The 24,119-nt window shown below is 36.5% G+C and overlaps 1 protein-coding gene across 19 annotated transcripts in view; it reads right to left on the bottom strand.

Annotated features, from left to right (window-relative positions):
* The window catches only part of PEAK1 (pseudopodium enriched atypical kinase 1), a 306,616-nt gene that overhangs the window by 119,417 nt on the left and 163,080 nt on the right, over window positions 1-24,119 (bottom strand). For all 19 annotated transcript variants that reach the window (XR_012415230.1, XM_015453143.4, XM_065548242.2 and 16 more), the window contains one exon: window positions 16,889-17,048. The gene's annotated coding sequence lies outside the window, so the exon portion shown is untranslated. The remainder of the gene's footprint in view (window positions 1-16,888; window positions 17,049-24,119) is intronic.

The raw sequence follows: 24,119 nt of genomic DNA on the forward strand, positions 1-24,119 counted from the left end.
TGCTGGGCTTGAGTGATCCTCCCACCTCAGTCTCCCAAGTAGCTGTGACTATAGGTGGGTGTCATTGTACCTGGCTAATTTTTAAATTTTTTGTAGAGATGGGGTCTTGCCAACTTGCCCTGGCTTGTCTTGAACTCCTAGACTTGAGTGACTCTCCCACCTCAGGCCCCTCAAAGTGCTGAGATTACAGGCGTGAGACACCGTGCCCGGACAGCATTCACATTTATTAATGTAAACTTATACATAAAAGTTCTTATAATTTTACAAATGTCTGTATTTTTAGCTGTGCTTCCTTTTTTAATTACCAATATCAATTAATATATTTTCTTTCTCTTTCAGACTTGCCAAGATTTATCTATTTTATTTATCTTTTAATGAACATTGCTGTTGGATTTCTACATTCATCCTTATTAATTTGGTCCTTTATTTTCTTTGAATTATTTTATCATTCTTTTTAAAAATCTTTAATATAATTGTTTACTTATTTAAGCAAATAACTTAATTTTTATAAAATAAAGCATGCTTCCCTGAAAAATGTAAGAAATACATAAAAGCACAAAATAGTAAAAGGAATAAACCAACCAATGTCCCATTACCCAGAAAGAAAAGGTGTTAACATTAGTGGAGTACCATTCCACACATCTCTCTAAGTATATATAGAAATGAATGGATGAACACACAGAATTGGAGAGATACTGAGATTACAGAACATTTTTTTAATTTAAAATTTAAACATTTCTTAAATTTAATTTTTAAAAAATTTGTGCAAGATCAGAGCTTACTGCAGCCTTGAATTCCTGGGCTCAAGAGATCCTCCTGCTTCATCCTCCTGAGTAGCTAGGACTACAGGTATGGACCTCCATGTCCAGCTAATTAAAAAAAATATATATATATTTTGAGACAGGGTCTTGCTCTGTTGCCCAGGCTGGTCCTGAATTCTTGGCCTCAAGAAATCCAATCCTCCCCTGAGGACTGGATCAAGGGGTGGTTTCTCCCATGCTACTCTCATGATAGTGACTGAGTTCTCATGAGATCTGATGATTTTATAAGCATCTGGCATTTCCCTTGCTTGTAACTTCTCTCTCCTGCCACCTTGTGAAGAAGGTGCCTTGCTTTCCCTTCACCTTCCACCATGATTTTAAGTTTCCTGCAGCCTTCCCAGCCATGTGGAACTAGGAGTAAATTAAGCCTCTTTCCTTTATATGTTACCCAGTTTCAGGTATTTCCTTACAGCAATGTGAAAACTGACTAATACAATAAATTGGTACCAAGGTCATGGGGGACTGCTGTAAAGATATCTGAAAATGTGGAAGTGATTTTGGAACTGGGTAACAAGCAGAGGTTGGAACAGTTCGGAGGGCTCAGAAGAAGACAGGAAGATGTGGGAAAGTTTGGAACTTCCTAGAGACTTGTTAAATGGTTTTGACCAAAATGCTGATAGTGATATAGACAACTAAGTCCAGGCTGAGGTGGTCTCAGGTAGAGACAGGGCTTGGGAACTGTAGCAAAGCTGACTCTTGAGCATCAAGTCTGTCCTAGAGATCTGTGGAACTTTGAACTTGAGAAAGATGATTTAGGGCATCTGGCGGAATAAATTTCTAAGCAGCAAAGTGTCCAAGAAGACGCAGAGCATAAAGGTTTGGAAAATTTGCAGCCTGAGATGTAATAGGAAAGACAAACCCATTTTCTGGGGAGAAATTCAAGCCAGCTGCAGAAACTTGCACAAGTAACGGACAGCTGAATGTTAATCACCAAGACAGTGGGGAAAATGTCTCCAGGGTACATCAGAGACCTTCACGTCAGCCCCTCTCATCACAGGCCTGGAGGCCGAGGAGGGGAAAATGGTTTTGTGGGCTGGGTCCAAGGTCCCCCTGCTCTATGCTGTGTTGAGACATGGTGCCCTGCATCCCAGCTGCTTCAGCTCCAGCATGGCTAAAAGGGGCCAATGTACAGCCTGAGCCATTGCTTCAGAGGGTGCAAGCCCTAAGCCTTGGTGGCTTCCATATGGTGTTGAGCCTGTGGGTACACAGAAGTCAAGAACTGAGGTTTGGGAACCTCTGCTTAGATTTCAGAGGATGTACAGAAACACCTGGATGGCCAAGCAGAAGTTTGCTGCAGGGGCAGAGTCCTCATGAAGAACCTCTGCTAGGGCAGTGTGGAAAGGAAATGTGGGGTTGGAGTCCCCACTCAGTTCCCACTGGGGCACTACTTAGTGGAGCTGTGAGAAGAGGGCCACCATCCTCCAGACCCCAGAATGGTAGATCCACTGACAGCTTGCACTGTGCACCTGAAGAGTTGCAGACACTCAATGCCAGCCCATGAAAGCAGCAGGGAGGGGGGCTGTAACCCTGCAAAGCTACAGAGGCAGAGCTACCCAAGGCCATGGGAGCACACCACCTGCATCAGTGTGACCTGGATGTGAGACATGGAGTCAAAGGAGATCATTTTGGAACTTTGAGATTTAATAATTGCCCTATAGATTCAGACTTGCATGAGGCCTATAGCCCCTTTGTTTTGGCCAATTTCTCCCACTTGGAATGGGTATATTTACCCAAAGCCTGTTCCCTCCATTGTATCTTGGAAAGAACTAACTTGTTTTTGACTTTACAGGCTCATAGGCGGATAGAACTTGCCTTGTCTCAGATGACACTTTGGACTTGGGCTTTTGAGTTAATGCTGGAATAAGTTAAGACTGGGGAACTGTTGGAAGGGTATGATTGTCTTTTGAAATGTGAGGACATGAAATTTGGGAGGGGCCAGGGATGGAATGATATGGTTGGGCTGTGTCCCAACCCAAATCTCATCTTAAATTGTAGTAACCATAATCCCCATGTATCACAGGAGGGACCTGGCGGGAAGTGATGGGATCATCGGGGCAGTTTCCCCCATGCTGTTCTCGTGATAGTGAGTGAGTTGTCATGAGGTCTGATGGTTTTATAAGTGGGTCTTCTCCTTTCACTTGGCACTTTTCCTTCCTGCTGCCTTGTGAAGAAGGTGCTTTGCTTCCCCTTCACCTTCTGCCATAATTAAGTTTCCTGAGGCCTTCCCAACCATGTGGAACCATAAGTCAATAAATCTCTTTCCTTTATAAATTACTCAGCTATGAGCCACTGCACCTGGCTAGAAAATAATTTTTTTAAAAGTAGGCTTATACTATGAATGCAGTTTTTAAAATGAGATTTAATTTTACATGAATTAAACAGAAGAAACAAATAAGTAACACTGAAGATATTAATTACTTTTGGATAAATATTTCACTAAAAAAGATTGTAAATCCTAAAATATTTCTGCAAGATAAAGTACAAAAAGTTAAAATATGATTAAAAATTCAAATTTCTCTAATATTCTAAGAAATGCATTAAAAACTACAAATTTCTTCTGAGTACATTTTGACACTATCCCACAGGTTTTCATATGTAGGGCTCTTGGCATCATACATTTCTAAAATGTTTGTTATTTCCCATTTTTACTTTATTTTATTCCTAAAATTTAAACTTTTTTTTTCTTTTAAATCTCCAGTTTTACCTTCTATGGTCCGTGAACATGGTGTGTATAATTTTGTTTCTTTTAATATTTGTTTACATTTTCTTGTGTTTTAACATTTGATCAATTTTTGTGAATGTTTCCTGTATATCTGAAATGAATGTTTATCTCTACATATCAATTACATTAAGCTCATTCACTGCTCATGTTACATAAATACATGTGTTTATTTTTTTCTACTTTGTTCTGTCAACTTCTGAAAGATGTGTACTAAAATCTCCCACTATGATCTTGGTTTTTATCAAATTAAAAAATTATTAGCTTTCTCCTCTTTATATCAAAGCTATATTGCTAAATGGATTAATATTTATAAAACAATTTACCAAGATGATAATGAAATGTATCTTCATTTCTTTTAATTGAATGAGTTTTTGCTTTGAATTCTATTGCTACGCCTACATTTTATTTGCCTGATTTATCTTCTTCCTAACCTTCTAGTCTGTGTTTTATGTGCTTCTTGTAAACAGCAAACATTTTTTCAAACTGATTTGAGAGGCTACCCTTTAATAGGTGAATGCAACCATTCTACATTGCATTTCTATTTCTCATGTTTTCTTATAGCTTCTATATTTTCTTTTCCTGCTATATGCTACCTTTACTGAATTTTCTATGTTCCATTTTTCTTTTTCCCTAATGGTTTTGAACTTAAATATAGTTTCTTTTCATCTAGTAATTATGCTTATCATGAGTATTGCATGTCTAAAAGAATGTCAGTTTTATAATTTGGACAGGTATTGAACTCTTAAGTACAAAATTATTTTCCCAAAGAATTTTGAAAGATACTATCCCACTATTTTTTTGCATCCAGCATTGGTAATTATAGGATTATTTCTGGTTACTACTCTTTCTATCTATCCTCAGTGTCTCTCAACTCGCCTTTTTTTTCTTCCTAATTTTTTGTCCTTTCTTTTGAATTGTGAACTTCAAAAAGCTCTAAAGTTTTCTTTTTTGATGAATGCAGTGCCATCCTCCATGTCTCTGAGGATAGTAATTATATTTATTCTAAAGCCTTGTTTTGCTTCCTTTATTAGCTCATCCCTTGGGCATTAGTTCTTCCATTTATATAGTTTGGTACTCTTCTTCATGATATTAGTTTTCTTCAAATATTTTGTGATTCTGGGTTGTGACCCTATCTTTGTTTGGACTTTAGAAATACCCTGTTAGTCTGTGACTGCTGTATGTGATTACAGCAGCATGAGTCAGGGGAGAAAGATGTGCCACTAGGTAGTTAAAATGGATAGTGTTCTAGGGGTTTCCTATCCTTTCTGGATATTGACAACATTGGGAGTACTCCCTTGGCTTTTAAAGCACCCAGATTTCCTGTTTTTGCACATCAGACACCAAGAAAAACTGTAAAGGTAGGGAGAGGTAGTTCTACATGTCTGTTTGTCCAGGAGGCTAGACATAAAGCATCCCCAAATAGCCATTCATACCTTTTGCAGTATTCCAATCCTACACATATTTTAGATTATAGTTCTTATCTGTATTCCAGTGCCATTTATCAAGGGCTCTCCATGGTTTTTGGCACGTTTTGCTGTTTCCTATCACAGTTGTATTTAATTGGTACTATATATTCTTTATAGAGGGAGAGGAGGATTATTTTTAGGAATGTGTAGTAGCAAACGGAGGCTGCAGCATGTTCTCAATGTACCATCTTGTACTGAAGTTTCAAATAGATATGTTTTGGCAGAGATAAATGGACAATATTGTACATACTTTTAAGGGAAAATGTGCTTTTTTACTATACTTTCCCTTCTACTGAAGTATGATCTCATAATAGTAAGCAGGGGGTGTTTATCCAGTAGTTTCTAACTCTAGATGCACATTGCTGTCCTGAGAAGCTGCTCAAACGTCAAAGTGTAACCCCAGAAATTGTATTTTAATTGAACAAGGGTGAGAAACACTGGTACAGCAGAAGAATAACTGCAGGTTAGGGAACAGACTAATTTGAGTTCAAACCACCACTTACTAAATTATGTGACTTTAGGCAAAACACTTTTTGAGCCTTAGTTTCTTCAGCTGTAAACTGGGTTTATAAAATTGTGGTGAGGACTAGAGATAATATAAGAAGAGAGACTAGTATCATGCATGGCAAATAGCATATGCTTATTAAATGTTAGCTGTCCTAATGCTATGTATAAGTAAGTAGATGAAAAACATGGCATAAAGGAAGATCAAGTGAAACAGGACATCCCTTCATACATCAAAATCTTACAATGACTAAAATTTAATTCCAAATGTTACAGGAGCTGACAATCACTACCAGATTTACAAACTGAGCAAGATTATGGGATTTACAGAGTATTTCCTTCACATATTACCATACCTCCTGGGCTCTTTTAACATTCTCCTTTCAATGCATCTTTCAAAGACCACTCTCTAGGATATCACACGATTGCTCAATTCTACATTTCCAAATTTCAGAGAGTAAAATCTGTCAATAATAATGGCAACCTAATTACATGTTGCTGTTTGTATTTTTTCAAATACTATGAAAAATAGATGAGCACTTTTAAGTTGCAGGAAGAAAGAATAACTAGAAAGCTGTGGATCCCAGGAATTAAAGAAACTTTAGTGTCTTCCAGGCAGGAAACAATCCAAATCTAATTACAACCAGCTGGAGACAGCTCCAATTTCAGGACAGCTTAGATACTAGCAAAACACAGTGATGCCCATTTGCTGACAAGTAAATGTTCATATCTTTGTCATCTGTGTCATTCAGAAACATTCATATGTCACTTGGCAAAACAACTTCTTAATAGGTAATATTCATTGAATTCTTATAAAAGTTTTAATTCATTTCCAAATACAACTATAATACTTCACTATTTCAACATTTGAGAAAAATTATTTTCTCTTGTTTCTTTACAAATGTTTGGTTTGGCTGGGTGTGTTGGCTCACACCTGTAATCCCAGCCCTTTGGGAGCCCAAGGCGGGAGGATCATTTGAGCCCAGGAGTTCAAGACGAGCCTGGGCAACATAGGAAGTCCGTCTCTACAAAAAACAAAAAAAATGAGCCTGGTGTAGTGGCTTGTGTCTTTAGTCCCAGCTACTTGGGAGGCTGAGGTGGGAGGGTCTGCTTGAGCCCAGGAGGTTGAGGGTGCCCATGAGTCTGGGCAATAGAGTAAGACCCTGTCTCAAGAAAAAAAGTTTGTGTTCATAAATTATTAATGATCATATACATTAAACAATACAGCCTCAGTTTTAAAAACTTTATTGTAAAAGTAAATCCATGGGTGTAATCACAGTAAAACTGACACCACCACCTTTATTTAGACTTAAACTAAACCTTAAGAGGGCCCAACTCTGGCTGAATTCAATATATATTAACATGGTAAGTCTGACACTAATCCTCAAAAACAAATTCTGTGGCCACTAAGCACATGGAAGAGTGTTCAATGTCATTATTTTTCAGTGACATGCAAATTAAAATTTCAATTCTGAACAGTTTATTCCAGAAAAGGAAGATATACTTCCCATTTATTTTATGAGATCTGCTTTATCATGATGCTAAAATCAGGCAAAATGTTTGGTATAATTTGTTTGGCAGAAAACAAAATTTAAAAAAGGCAAAACAGTACTAAAAAAATCAATAAAAACTATACATCAATATATCTCATAAACATAAACACAAACATCTCAACAAAATGTTCCCATTGTATGTAAAAAGCATAATGCATCACAACTAAGTGGGGTTCATCCTGGGAATATAAGGAAAGTTCAAAAATTTTTTAAAAATCTGTAAATGTAAACCACTATATTAACAGCTCAAAAAATAAAATCCATATGATCATATCAATTGATATGGAAAATTTGACAAAATCCAACAGCCATTCATAATGAAAACTCTCCGCAAACTTGAAATATAAGGGAACTTCAACATAAAGGGTACCTACAAAAAAATTACAGCTAACATCATATTTAATAGTGAGAGTGACTACTTCCTTCTGAAGAGAGTGCAAGACAAGAATGCCTATACTATCATCATTCCTCTTCTACATATCCTGAAAGTTTTAGTGCAACAGACAAGAAAAACAAGTAAAAGGCATATATTGGAAAGGAAAAAATAAAACTGTACCTATTTGTGTATGACACGATGATGTATGTGAAAAATCCCAAGGAATCTATAAAAAACTTCCTAGAATTAATAAGTATTTTAAGATTGCAGGATACATGGTCAACACAGGAAAGTCAATTATATTTCTATATACAAGCAATGTACTAATAGAAACCAAAATTTAAAACAATAACTTTCAGATCAGCTCCAAATAAAGAAAATTTTTAAAGAAATCCTTGGGTATAAATCTAAGAAAGCCAAGAATAGGAGGAGTATGTTGAGAACTATAAAATGCTAATAAAAGAAATCAAAGACCAAAATAAATGGAGAGATAGACTAGGTTCAACTGGAAGACCCAACATAGTAAAGATGTCAGTTTTCTTCAAACTAATCTGTACATTTAATACAATTCCAATCAAACGCCCCCTTTTTTCATTGAATAATATATAACAAATATTTTTCCACATCAATATTTTTCTATAATATCATTTCAAATAGCTCAATTTCTGGATTTATCTTAACATTAATTACCCAATCCTCTGAACTTGATGTTGAATTTTAGTATTTACAGTATGTTCCATATTTCTCTATTATAAACAGGGTTTAGTAAATATTCTCCTAATTCAATATTTGCACACATCTTTATTTCCTTAAGGTAAATTGTTAGAAGTACAATTTTTGGATCAAACAATACACACACACACACACACACGTATATTTATGCATGTGTGTGTATATATATATTTAAAGTTTTGATAATACATATTGTTAAAATGCCCTCTAGAAAGGTCTTTCACCTTTTAAATTTTGACTTAAAACTTAACTCCTCTGAAAAGCCTTCTCCAATTAGCCTTTTCCCGCCAATCTCTATTTGGTCTCATTAAATTACGGTATTATTTATCGCACTGTTTAAACAAGTACTGCTTTAATAAGACATTAAGCCTCTAGGCTATCTGCTCAAAGTCCATGCCTTTGACGAAATGTAACAGGAGAAAATACATAGGATGATAAACTGATGGGCTATGAAATCGCTAACAAAGGCGGCATGAAAGGATAAAGAATTGGAGTTAAGAGGGTATCACTTTTTTTTTCCACGAAAGGGGTCTATTCTAATTGTTTTTAGATTTTCCTATTTTCAGTTTGTGTCCATTAAAAGGCAGTAGTTGCAGGTATGGTTTGCATTTTCTGTATTATCTTTGGAATCAGTTACTAAAAAAAGTTCAAGCTATGGAAAATTTGTCAAATTCTCCATATCCTCAAAATCCATGTACGCTTTCTCTAGCTTTCTATCATGCCTCACTTATAACACATGAAATTCAAGTCAACTGATGTCTTCCAACAGGGAAGTAAAACAATCATTCAGAAACACTGCCTATTGTGCCTTACTCTACTTATGAAATGAAATCACATATATTAAATAAGAAGAAACTACCAAACTATGCATATTCAGCATTTGACATCACTCACAATTAGCTTGTACCAATTAACTAGGCCCAACGTTGTGAATATGTTTCAATTAAGAAAAATTAATTACCTCTGTTAATTATGAAAGTCATAATGGGATTGTGCTGCTATCTTTTAGGAATTATTTGCTGAGAAATGCTTTCCCTAGTTTATTTCTATGCTTCCAGTATATGATTTTAAAACATGGCAGCCAGTGTATTGCTAGATTCTTGCAAATATTAAGCAAATATACTAAAGCAGGAGCATATTTTACATAACCATGTGTCAGACTAAATTTGATCCAAGAATGAGAATGAATGCAACTCATATCTGATTTATATTTGACAAATACAGAGATATCATAAGCTCCTGTTTTGAATGCCTACATGTTGTTTCCATGGCAACTGCATAAACATTTTCCTCATAAAACACAGCCATCTTCATTCTTTACATCCCATTATTTATTTCTTTCCACTCTCAGGAAAAAGCTTAATTCATTCCCCAGGAAAAATCGATCAATGATTTTCTTAATCAGTGGCATTTGAAGAGTAGGTGGCACAGTTATTTTTATGGAAAAACAATTTCCACCAACGCTCTTGCTATGTGATAGAAGGCCGAGGGAAAATAAAAGTAGTTCTTGCTTTAAGGAAAGTGTGAGTACAAGCTGCAATGAATAATCCTTCAAAGAGAGATGAGAATGTGTATCAGAAACCCACAGATGGGCCAGGTATGGTGGCTTACACCTGTAATCCCAGCACTTTGGGAGGCTGAGGTGGGCAGATCACCTGGGATCAGGAGTTCTAGACCAGCCTGACCAACATGGAGAAACTCATCTCTATTAAAAATACAAAATTAGCCGGGCGTGGTGGCGCATGCCTGTAATCCCAGCTACTTGGGAGGCTGAGGCAGGAGAATTGCTTGAACTTGGGAGGCGGGGGTTGCAGTGAGCTGAGATCACGCCACTGCACTCCAGCCTAGGCAACAAAAGCAAAACTCTTTCTCAAAACAAAACAAAACAAAACAAAGAAAAAGAAAAAGAAAAAGAAACCCACAGATGGTTGGCAAAAGTGATCACATTCAACTCTTACTTCTCTTTTCCACATGTGTAGAATATGATGACAACTCCTTTATGAAAAAAATTATCTTTCATTCCTACAGAGTTTGGTAGTCTTTAAAAAAAAACCTTTGCTGTGTGATAGAGACTGTATGGAATGGCTAGCAACTACAGACAGGCAAGAGAAAGATGAGCCCACTTCAAAGTAGATCAAATGACAGCAAAAGGAGGATAAAAAGAAACTTTGTCTATTCTTTGAGACTGAGGTAATTATCACAGATTTCTGTGGCAGCAGATGGCAAGATATCCCATATTGGAGTTTAGCTACCAAATTAACAATTTCTCAAAGTCCTCAAAGGAACAGTGGATCTATTGACATTTTTCAGTGCTCAGAATACTCCAGCCTTTAGTTCCCTTCTGCACTTGGAGCTCATTGGGCTAGCTGGGGAAGCCAATAGGGATGAGTATAGGTATTTACTGCCCTCTCCTCTGGGCTCTCCCGGTCCAACTATAATAGCATTTATCAGTGTTTTGTTATTACTTATATATGATTTCCTCAAGATACTTTTTTTTTCTTTTTTTCTTTTTTTTTGAGACGGACTCTTGCTCTGTCACCCAGGCTGGACTGCAGTGGCACAATCTCGGCTCACTGCAGCCTCCACCTCCTGGGTTCAAGCAATTCTTGTGCCTCAGCCTCCCAAGCAGCTGGGACTATAGGCATGCACCACCATACCCAGCTAATTTTTGTATTTTTAGTAGAGGCAGGGTTTCACCATGTTGGCCAGGCTGGTCTCAAAACTCCTGATCTCAAGTGATCCACCTGCCTTAGCCTCAGGTGTGAGCCATCATACCTGGCCTCAAAGGACCTTTATAACATCCTCCCAGTCTAACACAATGTTCTGTGAGTTGTAAGGTGCTTAATAAGCAAGTGGAATAAAAGAAAATTTATTCATAATGTATACACATTTTCTACAATACATAATGCCCCTCAGTCAAAACACTGAACTTTCAATAATTCCCCCTACCACTTCGATGTTTCGATTCTCTTCACAGTCTTATTTCTTCCCCATTTGTACAAAGTGAATCTCTTAATAATCTACTCTTTTTCATTTATTTCCAAGGCCTATGTCAGGTATAGGCCAAGTATCTTTTGTATCTTTTTGTTTTTGGTCTTAAATGGATATCTATTACCTGGGCATGGTGGCACATGCCTGCCATCCCAGTTACTTTGGAGGCTGAGGTGGGAGGATCACCTGAGCCCAGGAAGTCAAGGTTGCAGTGAACCATGATCATGCCACTGTACTCTAGCCTAGGCAATAGAGCAAGACTCTGTCTCAAACAATTAAAAAAAAAAAAAAAAAAAAGGATGTCTAACTGTTCTTGTACCATTTGTTGAAAAAACTCATCTTTTTGACCAGGCACGGTGGCTCATGCCTGTAATCCCAGTACTTCGGGAGGCCAAGGCGGGTGGATCGCCTGACATCAGGAGTTCAAGACTAGCCTGGCCAACATGGTGAAAACCTGTCTCTACTAAAAATACAAAATAATTAGCCAGGCATGGTGGCACACACCTGTAGTTCCAGCTACTTGGGAGGCTGAGGCAGGAGAATCACTTGAACCTGGGAGGCAGAGGCTGCAGTGAGCCAAGATTTTACCACTGCACTCCAGCCTGGCTTGGGCAACAGAGTGAGACTTCGTCTCAAAAAAAAGGAAAAAAGAAAAAATTCATCTTTTTTCATTAGATGACCTCTGCATCTTTGTTAAAAATCAATTGAATGTGTGTGTCTACTTCTGGACTATCTATTCTGTTTTACAGATCTCTTTATCCTTTTAATGACAATATACTGCTCAAGTACTGCAGTTTGATTAGTAAGTCTTGAACCAGGTAGTGTGAGTCTTCCCACTTTGTTTCTATTCAGAATTGTTTTTGACTTTCTAGTTCCTTTACCTTTCCAAAAAATTTTTAGAATCAGTCTGTTGACTCCTATAAAAAAATATCTGCTTTTTTTTTTTTTTTTTTTTTGAGACAGAGTCTCTCTGTCACCGGGCTGGAATGCAGTGGTACGATCTTGGCTCACTGCAACCTCCACCTCCCAGGTTCAAGCGATTATCCTGCCTCAGCCTCTTGAGTAGCTGGGACTACAGGCGCGTGCCACCATGCCCAGCTAATTTTTGTATTTTTAGTAGAGATGGGGTTTCATCATGTTGGCCAGGATGGTCTTGATCTCTTGACCTCGTGATCTGCCTGCCTCAGCCTCCCAAAGTGCTGGGATTACAGGCATGAGCCACTGTGCCTGGCCCCTGCTGGACTTTTGATAGGGATTTTATTCAATCTATAGAACAATTTGAGAGAGCTGACATCTTAATATTGACAAAGCATGGTGGCTTGTGCCTGTAATCCCAGCTACTCAGGAGACTGAGGTAGGAAGATCACTTGAGCCCAGGAGGTTGAGGCCGCAGTGAGCGGTCTGGACCTCCAGCCTGGGTGGCAGAGTAAGACTTTGTCACAAACCAAAAAACAACTCCAATATTGACTCTTCCAATAGTTGAGTACAATATCTCTTTATTGCGATTTTCTTTATTTTCATGAGTGCTTCGTAGATTATCAGCACAGATGTTGCACATTTAAAAAAATTTGTATCTATGTATTTGTGTTTCATGGTGCTATTGTAAATGCTATTGTAAATTTTATAATTTCAATGTCCAATTATTAATTAATAGTGTATAGAAGGACTGGGCATGGTGACTCATGCCTGTAATCCCAGCAATTTGGGAGAGGTGGGCGGATCACGAGGTCAGGAGTTCGAGACCAGCCTGGCCAACATAGTGAAACCTGTCTCTACTAAAAATAAAAAAAAATTAGCTAGGCATGGTGGTGGGCGCCTGCAATCCCAGCTATTCAAGAGGCTGAGGTTCAAGAATTGCTTGAACGTGGGAGGCAGAGGTTGCAGTGAGCCAAGATCACGCCAGTGAACTCCAGCCTGGGTGACAGTGCGAGACTCCATCTCAAAAAAACATAGTGTATAGAAATATGATAGATTTTTATATAATGATTTTGAATCCTGTGACTTTACTAATTCACAACTTATCATTAGTTCCAGTAGACTTTTTGGTAGATTCTCTGGGATTCTGTGCATAGAAAATGATTTCATTTGCAAATACTGAGAGCTTACTTCTTCCTCTTCAATCTGCATTCCTTTGATTTCTTTCCTTTTTTTTTTTTTATTTCTTTTATTGCTTTACTGAACTTGATATGACTACCTTGTCTTGTTCCCAATTTTAGGAAGAAAGCATTCACTTTTTCACCATTAAGTGTTACATCAGCTATATGATAGTTCTCTTTGCCCTTTACCAGGCTGAGGAAATTCCTTCAATTCCTAGTTTGCTGAGATTTTTTATTATGAATTAATGCAGTATCTAACCACTGAATAATCATATGGGTTTTTAAAATTTTTTCTTTTTTTTTTTTTTGTGAGACAGTCTCACTCTGTCGCCCAGGCTGGAGTGCAGTGGGACAACCTCCACCTCCTGGGTTCAAGAGATTCTTGGGCCTCAGCATGCCCCAGAGTAGCTGGGATTACAGGTGTGTGCCACCGCACCTGGCTAAGATTTTTATTTGTTTTTTCAGTAGAGACAGGATTTCACCACGCTGGCCAGGCTGGTCTCAAACTCCTAAACTGAAATGATCTGCCCGTCTTAGCCTCCCATTCTTTTAATGTCTTGATATGGTGAATTGCATTGATTCATTCTGAAGATTAAAACAACCTTGAATTTTTGGGGATAAAACTTACTTTCATAATGCATTATCATTTTTACATACTGTAGGTTTTGATTTGCCAATATTTTCTAGAAGATTTTTTGTCTATGCCTGTAGTTTTCTTTCTTGTAATCTATCTGACTTATTTTGATATCACAATACTACTGATTTAATAAAATGAGTTGGGAAGTGTTAAACCTTCTTTTATTTCCTGGCATAATTTGTGTAGAACAGATATTATTAAATATTTCCTTGGTAGTATTAAATTTTTTTTTTTTTTTTGGTAGAGATGGGGTTCTTGCTATGCTGCCCAGGCTGGTCTCAAACTCTTGGCAAGTGATCCTCTCACCTTGGCTTCTCATAGTGCTGGGATTACACGTGTGAACCACCGCACCTGGCCAATCTATTATTTTCTCAAATGAGCTTTGGTAGTTAAGAGATGAGGTTATGGAGTCAGACAAGCTTAGCTGTACCTCTAAATAGTCATTTGATATTGGACAATTTACTTAACTTTGAGAATGATTTCCTCATATATAAAATGGAAATATTGATAACAAGACTTATTGTCAAACAGATTTGTAAGGTTTAAAGATAATCCATATTCCGCTGAATGAATGTTTGTGTCCTCCTCAAAATTCTTATGTTGAAACCTAATCCCCAGTGTGTTGTCATTTTGAGATGGAGCCTTTGGCAGGTGATTATATCATAAGGCCAGAGACCTCATGCATGGGATTAGTAAGAATCCTTATAAAAGAGACTCCAGAGAGCTCACTTGCCCCTTCTGCCATGTGAGGACACAGTGAAAAGACACCATTTATGAACCATAAAGTAGATGCACTTACCAGATACTAAATAAGCTGGTACTTTGGGACTCCCCAGCCTTCAGAACCATGAGAAATACATTTCTGTTGTTTTCAAGCCACCCAGTTTAGGCCCAATGGACTAAGCATATTAAAAACTAATCCCAAAGTTTCATATACAGTAAGCACTTAGTACACATTACTACTACTATATGTTATGTTATGTTATGTTATGTTATGTTATGTTATGTTATGTTATTTTTGAGATGGAGTCTCACTCCGTCACCCAGGCTGGAGTGCAGTGGCACGATCTTGGCTCACTGCAACCTCTGCTTCCTGGGTTCAAGCGATTCTCCTGCCTCAGCCTCCCAAGTAGCTGGGATTACAGGCACGCGCCACCACATTTGGCTAATTTTTGTTTTGTTTGTTTGTTTGTTTTTTGTTTTTTAAAGACAGAGTCTCACTCTGTTGCCCAGACTGGAGTGCAGTGGAGCAATCTCAGCTCACTGCAAGCTCCGCCTCCTGGGTTCATGCTATTCTCCTGCCTCAGCCTCCCGAGTAGCTGGGACTACAGTTATCTGCCACCATGCCTGGCTAATTTTTTTGTATTTTTAGTAGAGATGGGGTTTCACTGTGTTAGCCAGGATGGCCTCGATCTCCTGACCTCGTGATCTGCCCTCCTTGGCCTCCCAAAGTGCTGGGATTACAGGCGTGAGCCACCGTGCCCCGTCCAAGATATTTTTAATCAAGGTTAATGTTAGTACAGGGAAGAATAATTAGAATATTCATTCTTTGCTATATACTTTCTCCTGCCTTATACTTATCAACAGGAAACAGGTTCTGCATTCCTTAGAATCATTAGAACTAGTACATGATGCTATTTGATTGACTTTTCACATCTCCTGCATTTCAAAGCAAGAAACTAGTTTCGGTCCATCATATCCATTCACTATCAAGACATAGTGACTCAAGCAAACAAATGATTATCTCTCAAAATCAAATTAACAGAAATCCAATGAGTAAGAGTTATAATTGTTCACTAGGATTTCATTTAAAAATTGGAAATATTTGAATCTTTACAAAACATGCATTGACATAATTCTAGCCTAAGACTAAGAGGATCTAAGAATGATAAAGAATCTTAAGCCTTAATATAATTGCTTTCTACTCCACTTGAAATCAAATAGTATTTTCAATTTCACAAGAAGAAAAAAATCTTATAATCCTTTAAAATTTCCCTCTCCTTTACTATTCTGGATTCTTGCGCATTTTATAACTCCCAATTCTTTCAAGATGATTTTCAAAAGGTAGAAAGAGAGGCAAAAGAGTAAATAAAGACTGTATTAAAATAAGATATCTAGAGACTAGATGTCAAGTAAGGAAAACAAAACATGAAATAAAGTTCAAAAAATAACACCAAAAAACCCTTTGTATATTGAATAGGAACTACTACCTATGTTACTTGATTATTTCTATGAAACGAAAAAGTAATTGTTGAAGGATGAGAGGTAGGAGGCGGGACTTGACTCCAGAGGTGGGGCTCAGACACTAGACAAGATAGAGGACTAGCTAAAATGGTGATGTCAGGGGGAACAGCAGCCTTCAATCATGCCATGTGAATTTACTGTTGCCATGGCAACACCCAGACGTTACTGCCTCTTTCCATGGCAATGATCCAATGATTACTACCCTTTCCCTAGAAATTTCTGCATAAATCATCCCTTAATCTCCATGCAGTTAAAAGAAGGTATAAATATGACTGCAAAACTGTCCTGAGCTGCTACTGTCTGCCTACAAAGCACTCCTGCTCTGCAGGAGCAGTCAAAGAGCTGTGATACCATTGGAGCTGTAACACTGCCTGTTCAGCAAAGCTGTTTTCTTCTACCTCTGGCTTGCCCTTTAATTTGCCTTCACGAAGCCAAGTTCCCTCATGGGTTAAGCTCTGCTTTGGGGCTCACCTGCCCTGCATCAGATGGACTTCTAAATATACTAATATTTTCCATATTCTTTCTCAAATAATCTTACATTTCTAAATTAAGTTTATAACTAGGGAAAAAAACTCTTGTGAGCAAACATTAAGGACCAAAGTCTGATTACGCTAAGTAAGTTATAAAATTTTAAGCTTTATCTATAGTTTGGCATGTAAGTTAAACATTTAAACTTAAAAATAAATTCTTTCCAGTCATCTAAAATTCTTGGTGGAAATGTAACATGTTAGGAGAATTCTGCTTACCGTTTAAATCTGAAACACTTCATTCATTCTGGTGACAAAGGTGGTTTTAGCAGTTGGCATAACATTCCTTCCAAATTTCAAGGTGCTTTGGGTCTTTCCAAGATGAATGTCCTTTCTTCCTTGCCTCTCATTCCTTAGTTTCTGAAGATAGCAATGTTAACTGCAAGAGAAAAAAACAGAGCAAAACTGGAGAGTAATATCGTTTCAAATGTACTGGACATCTTTTCTCAGATATTCCTAATATCATCCTCACTCAACAGTTATAATTCATCTAATTCATTTAAGAAATATCGTCTTTACTTAGGTGGAGATACGCATGGAATCTCACACACTCAAGACCTCCCCATGGCATACCAAAGTATCAGTAACTTACAAGAACCCAAAGAGCACGGATGCACTTGAGATTTTCTAAGTCTTCATTTGATTGTTTTTGTAGAGACTTATTCTACTAGAAGTTTATGAATATTAATTGAATGACAAGTCATTAAACTCAAACATTATAAAAATATGATTCTAAGGGCCACAATGTCCAACTTTGGTATAACCTTTCTAAAATATTGAAAGCAGGGATCTCCAAATGTAAATACTTCACTAGCCACTTTGCAGTTTTAGTTTAGGCTCAAGTACGATTTTTAATTTGGTTTTTAAAAATATCACCCAAAATTAAATACATGTCTACTTATTTCTGATTCTTGGGCATCCATTTTATGCATGTTCAAAACTGACCCAACCCCTAATTTGTTTCACTATAACACCAAACACAAGGAAAATAACTGAGTTACTGTATACTATATACAAGAGGATATATATAGATTATATGCAAACACTACATTTCATAAAGAACCTGAGCATCTGTGAATTTTGGTATGCATGGGAGGTGGTCCTGCAGCCAATCTCCTGAGGACACACCAAGGATGACTGTAATTCCATTTATTATATTCTTTTGCTAGTGTGATCATATATTATACCTCTACATATATTACAAAACCTCATAATGATACCATTCAACTTTTGTTTTAAAAAGTCAGTTTTTTTTTTTTTTAAAGAAAGTGACAGAGGCGAAAAAAAAAAAAGAAAAGTCATTTGTATTTATCACTCTTGGTGGTATTCATTTCTTCCTGTAGAACTGAGTTTCCATCTGGTATCATTGCCTTTCAGCCTTAGAAACTCTTAGTAGTTCTTATACTGTATGTCTATTAACAATAAATATCTAAGTTTTTAAAATCTGAAATTGTCTTACTTTACCTTCATTTTTGAATGATATTTTCATTGGATATTGCATTTTGACTTAAAGTTTTTCTTTTCTTCTTCTTCCTTACAACTCTACTGATGTCATTCCATAATTTTTTGTCTTCGATTTTTCTGTCAGCTGTCAGTAATACTATTGCTATCCCGTATTTAATGCTTCTTTTGTTTTCTGGCTATTTTGAAGATTTTCTCTTTATCTTTGAACTTTATTTCTATTTTTTTTGAGATGGAGTTTTCTTCTTTTGCCCAGGCTCAGGTGGCATGATACTGGCTCACTGCAACATCCACTCTCTGGGGTGAAGCAATTCTCCTGCTTCAGCCTCCTGAGTAGCTGGGATTATAGGCGCCAGCCACCACGTCTGGCTAATTTTTGTGTTTTCAGTAGACATAGGGTTTCACCATGTTGGCCAGGCTGGTCTCAAACTCCTGATCTCAGGTGATCCACCTGCCTTGGCCTCCCAAAGTGCTAGCATTTCGGGTGTGAGCCACCACGCGTGGCCTAACTTTGGACGTTAGTAGTATGACTATTATATGTCTAGATTTGATTTTCTTTGTATTTATTCTACTTGGAGTTTATTGACCTTCATTCTGAGAGTTATGTTTTTGGCCAATATGGGAAATTTTTAGCACTTATTTCTTAAAAAAAATTGTTCTGTCCCATATTCTCTCTTCCTCTTGGGGATTCCAATATATACATAAGTTTGACTGCTTATTATTTCACAGGTCATTGAGGATATGTTCTTTTTTAAAATTTTTTTCTCTTTATTCTTATTTTTTTATTTTCTAACTAAGTAAGCAGCAATAAGTATTTATTATTTTGTTTGTTTGTTTGTTTAAGAGGCAGGGTCTTACTCTGTCATCCAGGCTGGAGTGCAGTGGCATGATCACAGCTCACTGCATCCTTGACCTTCTAGGCTCAAGCAATCCTCCTGCATCAGCCTCTTGAGTAGCTGAGACTACAGTCACACGCCACCACGCTCTGCTAATTTTTACATTTTTTGTAAAAACTGGGTCTCACTACATTGCCTACGCTAGTCCTGAACTCCTGGGCTCAAGCTATCCTCCTGCCTCAGCCTTTCAAAGCACTAGAATTACAGGTGTGAGCCACCACGCCCGCTGACATACTTTTATTTATGCATCTTTCTAGTCAACCACATATGAATTATATACTTAGGAACTGCTGTGTGAAAGGCAGTGTTCTAAGTACTAGAGAGACAATAAAAACGCAAGATCTCTGCTCTCATAGAGTTTACCTTCTAGTACAGATAGATGGACAAATAATAAACTGATTTCAGAGATATTCAATGTTCTGAAAAAAAATAAAATTGAGTGTTACAAAGAGAATGGGAAGGTGAAGATGCTGTTTTAGATAGTATATAAACTAAAACTCTCTGAGGAGATGATGCCAAGTTGAAATTGAATAAAATGAGCCAGACACACGTAAAGATTTAGGAGTAGAATTTTCCAGATATAAGGCACACATGTCATAAGACAGGTAGGAGTATATAATGCTCTTAGAAAAAATGTTTCTAAATTATCAAAACAATTAATTAACAATTTGTGAGAAGATATCTTAAATATCATACCATTACCATGCCCAAAATTTAAAAATTGGCCTGATTTTAAACCTATTTACTAATTATTCCTGTGTAATAACAACAATGAAATAACCTTTTTAAATTGTTAACTTATTTTACTAACAATGGAAATTGTGTTTGGGTTCTGACTTGCCATTTATTCAAAGCTTCTGCCAGTACCAATCTTTATTTTTATTTCATATTTGAAAACAAAAGTTCTTCTCTCCCTACATTAGAAAAGAAAGAAGTTGCCTTTCTGTTTTATTTCTTGACAGTGTTACGATGTTTTGGGAAAACATCATGAAGACATGCAAACAAGAAAAGTATTCCCCAAATATGCAGCCACATGCTGCTATGTCACCAACCATTTATGATGCAATAGCAGCACTCACCTAAATTAAACCTAAGCAGTTTCTTCCAGAACTTTCATGGTACTGGATTTTGGCTACTGGTAAAGAACAACATCAACTATACACCTTAAGGAGGAAGGAAAGAAAATACACTTATGGTATAAACTATGAAATGCATAATAATTCTTCTAAAGTAGGACTTGAATTACCATTATGGATATAGCACCAAACAAAACAGTAGGGGATATATTTCAATCCTGCTTCAGATAGATATTAGAAAACAAATTCTGAGCATTCTAACAGGGGACTGACCAGTACGCTAAAGGATATCAGGTAGAATAAAGAAAATATGCTTTGAAATGTATTTTGTATTCTAACTGGCTAATAGGGTTATGTGAAAGACATTATAGAAACATAGGTAATGCAGAAAAGAGGCTATAGTCTCAAGATTGTGAACTAAGAGGAAAAAAATCCAGGATCTTGTAGGTGGGGACAGCATTAAGTTAAATATAAGGTGAAGGGACTTTCTGTTCATGAGTAACCAGCCAACTTCATCCAAAAATGACTAAATTCAGGATAAAGAACTATGTACTAATTTGGGAACATTAATAAGATAAGCATAATAAAACAAAAATAGGGAGGAAGGAATTTAGCCTTGCATGATTGAAAAATATAAAATGTGCAGGCTTGGTAGTAAGATAAATTAGACACTAGCTTCAATTCCCCAATTGGTTGAAGAAACTCAGACACTATAAATTATTTCAAACCTTTGACACTATATAATCTTTCAAAGCCCCACAGGCTAAAATTTGTGTGATCTTATTTACTTTGCTATTTAACTTAATAGTAGGGAACAGTTTCAGGTAAAAAAAAAAAAAAAAAAAAAAAAAAAAAAAAAAAAAAACATCATATAGAATGGAAATACAATGGTCTACTAGGAATCTGACAGCTTACTGAGGAGATTTTTAAATCATAAAGTAGGGGTTGTCAAGCCTTTACCCATAGTTCAAATCCAACCTGCCACCTGCTTATATATGGCTTGCTAGGTAAAAATAATTTTTACATTTTTAAAGAGTTGAAAAAAATCAAAAGGAGAATATTTTGAGACATAAAAACTAGATGAAATTCAAATTTCATGGTCCATAAATAAAATTTTATCAGAACACAGCCAGCTCATTTGTTTATATATTGTCTACGACTGATTTTTTACCATAAAGGCAAAATTAAGTAGTTGTTACAGGAACTAAATGCCTACAAAGTCCAAAATATACATTATTTGGCCCTTTACAGATAACATTTGCCAAATTTCTAACACAAACTACATTCCACATGGCTATTCTCTAAAATTTTAGAATTCCTATTTTAAAAGACTAGATCAAATGATTTATTTTGGTCCTTACACTCTGATAATGCTATTCCTTCATATTTCTAATCAATGTTAATAATTTTATATTTAAAATTAGTATCTCATAAGAGACAATTTTCATATTCTCAAGAAATCAATTTTCCTGATTCATAAAATTTATTAAGTATGATATATCCTTTTCTTCTGATCAGTTTCTGATTTAGAGTTTGTAATGGGCTCTCTGATTTGAAAAATAAATAATAGTTCCCATAGCAGACACAGTTCATTTATAACAATACTGAGAAAAAGTACATCAATGCATAAGTGTTAAGAAACAATTTCCTGGGAGCTTCTGAATTCTGCAAAGGTGTTAGCATTAAAACCTATTCTAGAATGATTCAACTTCTGCTTCTGACCATGAGGGAGTAAGCAGTGCCAGGACAATCCTCTCACCATAAATAATTAGAATACAGCATAAAATACTGGAAAGGACTATTTTCAGACACAGGCAGTGCAGTACTATGATCCCTAAGAAAACAGAAATAAGGGGAGTCCTACCATCAACTCAGGCTCTCAGCCAGAAAGAAATTTACCACTTCAGTACCAGGAGGAAGAACTTAAACAGAGCCTGGCAATCTTGTTTACTTGGAGAGATAGAAAAAAGTGCAAGGAGGCCAAGAAGGCTAGAATTTATGGGGCAGAATTCCAGAGAAGAGGGAGACAGCTAAAGTAATCTGAATAAGGGTTCTCCTGAGCATTTAGCTGATAAAAACGTTACATGAAGTAGGGCAAAATTTTTTTTTTGAGACCAGAGAAGAACATCTAAGGAAAAAATGTTACCAGAGAGTTGCAATACAAAGATTCTCAGAGCTGACACAGAACCAAGAATTTAACAAGCTCCCTTCAGCAAGAAGGGAGAAACCCAAATATACAAAGCAATCAGCAGGGACCCCAGAAGGGCCAAACCACTGAGATAGGGGCCCTAGTATAAAGGCTACTCTAGATATGCCTGAAAGGAGTGTTTAAGCCTAGAACTGAACAAATTAATCTGTACTTAACAAAAATGCTTTCCGGGAATAAGTCCAACATTCTTTAAAGATACACAACGAGATTAAGGATTCAAGTATTTAAATTCATAAATATTTATCATTTAATAAAAAAGTTACTGGACATAGTAAGAATCAGGGAAATGTGGCCCATAACCAGAAAAATATCAGTCAATAGAAAGAAACCCAGAAATGATAGAAATGATAGAATTGGCAGGCAAAGACATTAAAAGGGCTGTAATGACTATGCCCTATATTCAAAGACATAAATGAAAAAAGGAATATAGTAGAGAGAGAAATAGAGGATTTTCAAAAAGAACCAAAAAATAACTTCTAGAGATAAAATATATATAGAGAAGTGAATATTTCACTAGATAGAAAAGCAGTAGTTTATACACAGAAGAAAAAGAAGGTAGTGAATTTGAAAACACAGCAATATAATTTACCAAAAACGGTCAGAGAGAAAAAAAATGACCGTGAGACAACGGAAGAATACTGTTGAAAAGGTCTTAATTATATGAGAAATAGTATAATATTATGTAATGGTAGATTATAATAAGTTAAAGAGGCATATATAATTATAAAGGAATCAGTAAAATAAGTAGAACAAAGCCAATAAGGAAATGACTGAGCCAATAGTGGAGGTTAGATAGAATGCCAAAGCATATTTAATTCAAAGGAAGGGTTAATAGAAAACAAATAGAAAGATGGTAGATTTAAACTCAATCACATTAGCAACACATTAAATGTAAATCATATAAATATTTCAATTAAAAGACATAAAAAAGTAAGAACCAAACATATGCCGTCTATAAGAGTCTCACACTAAAAACAAGAAAATAAGTTAAAAGTAAAAGGATAATTAGTCAGGCATGGTGGCGGGTGCCTGTAATCCCAGCTACTCGGGAGGCTGAGGCACGAGAATCACTTGACCTGGGATGCGGAGGTTGTAGTGAGCTGAGATCATGCCATTGCACTCCAGCCTCTGTCAACAAGAGCGAAACTCTGTCTCAAAAAAGAAAAAAAATAAATAAGAAGTAAAAGGACAGAAGATATGCCATGCAAACTGAAATCTTAAGAAAGCTGGAAGAGCTGTAATTATACCAGACAATTATACTAAATTAAAAAAGATATATATTATCAGAGATACTGAGGGACATTTCATAATGATCAAGGGGTAAATTCATTAGAAGACAGAACAATTCTAAATGTGTATGCACACAATGCTAGACCTACAAAATACACAAAGCAAAAACTGACAGAACTGAAGGGAGAAACAAACAATAACAGTTGGAGACATCAACATTCTCTCATTAACTGAAAGAATAAATATGATGACAAAAGTGCAGCAAGGATAAAGAAGACTTAAGCAGCACTCTCAACTGAATTGCAATCTATAAAATATTCCAATCGACAAAAGCAAAATATAAATTTTTACAATGCCCATGAAACATTTGCCAAGACAGACTATGCACCAATTGATAAATAAGTCTTACAAATTAAAAGAATTGAAACTATACACAGTGCCTTATCACAATGGAATTAGAATTCAATAAGTGAAAGATATCTAGAAAATTCCCAAATATTTAGAAATCAAGTAGGGGCCAGGCACGGTGCCTCACGCCTGTAACCCCAGCACTTTGGGAGTCTGAGATGGGCGGATCA

Source organism: Macaca fascicularis, chromosome 7 (genome assembly GCF_037993035.2).
Source record: "Macaca fascicularis isolate 582-1 chromosome 7, T2T-MFA8v1.1".
In the NCBI taxonomy this organism is placed as follows: Eukaryota; Metazoa; Chordata; class Mammalia; order Primates; family Cercopithecidae; genus Macaca; species Macaca fascicularis.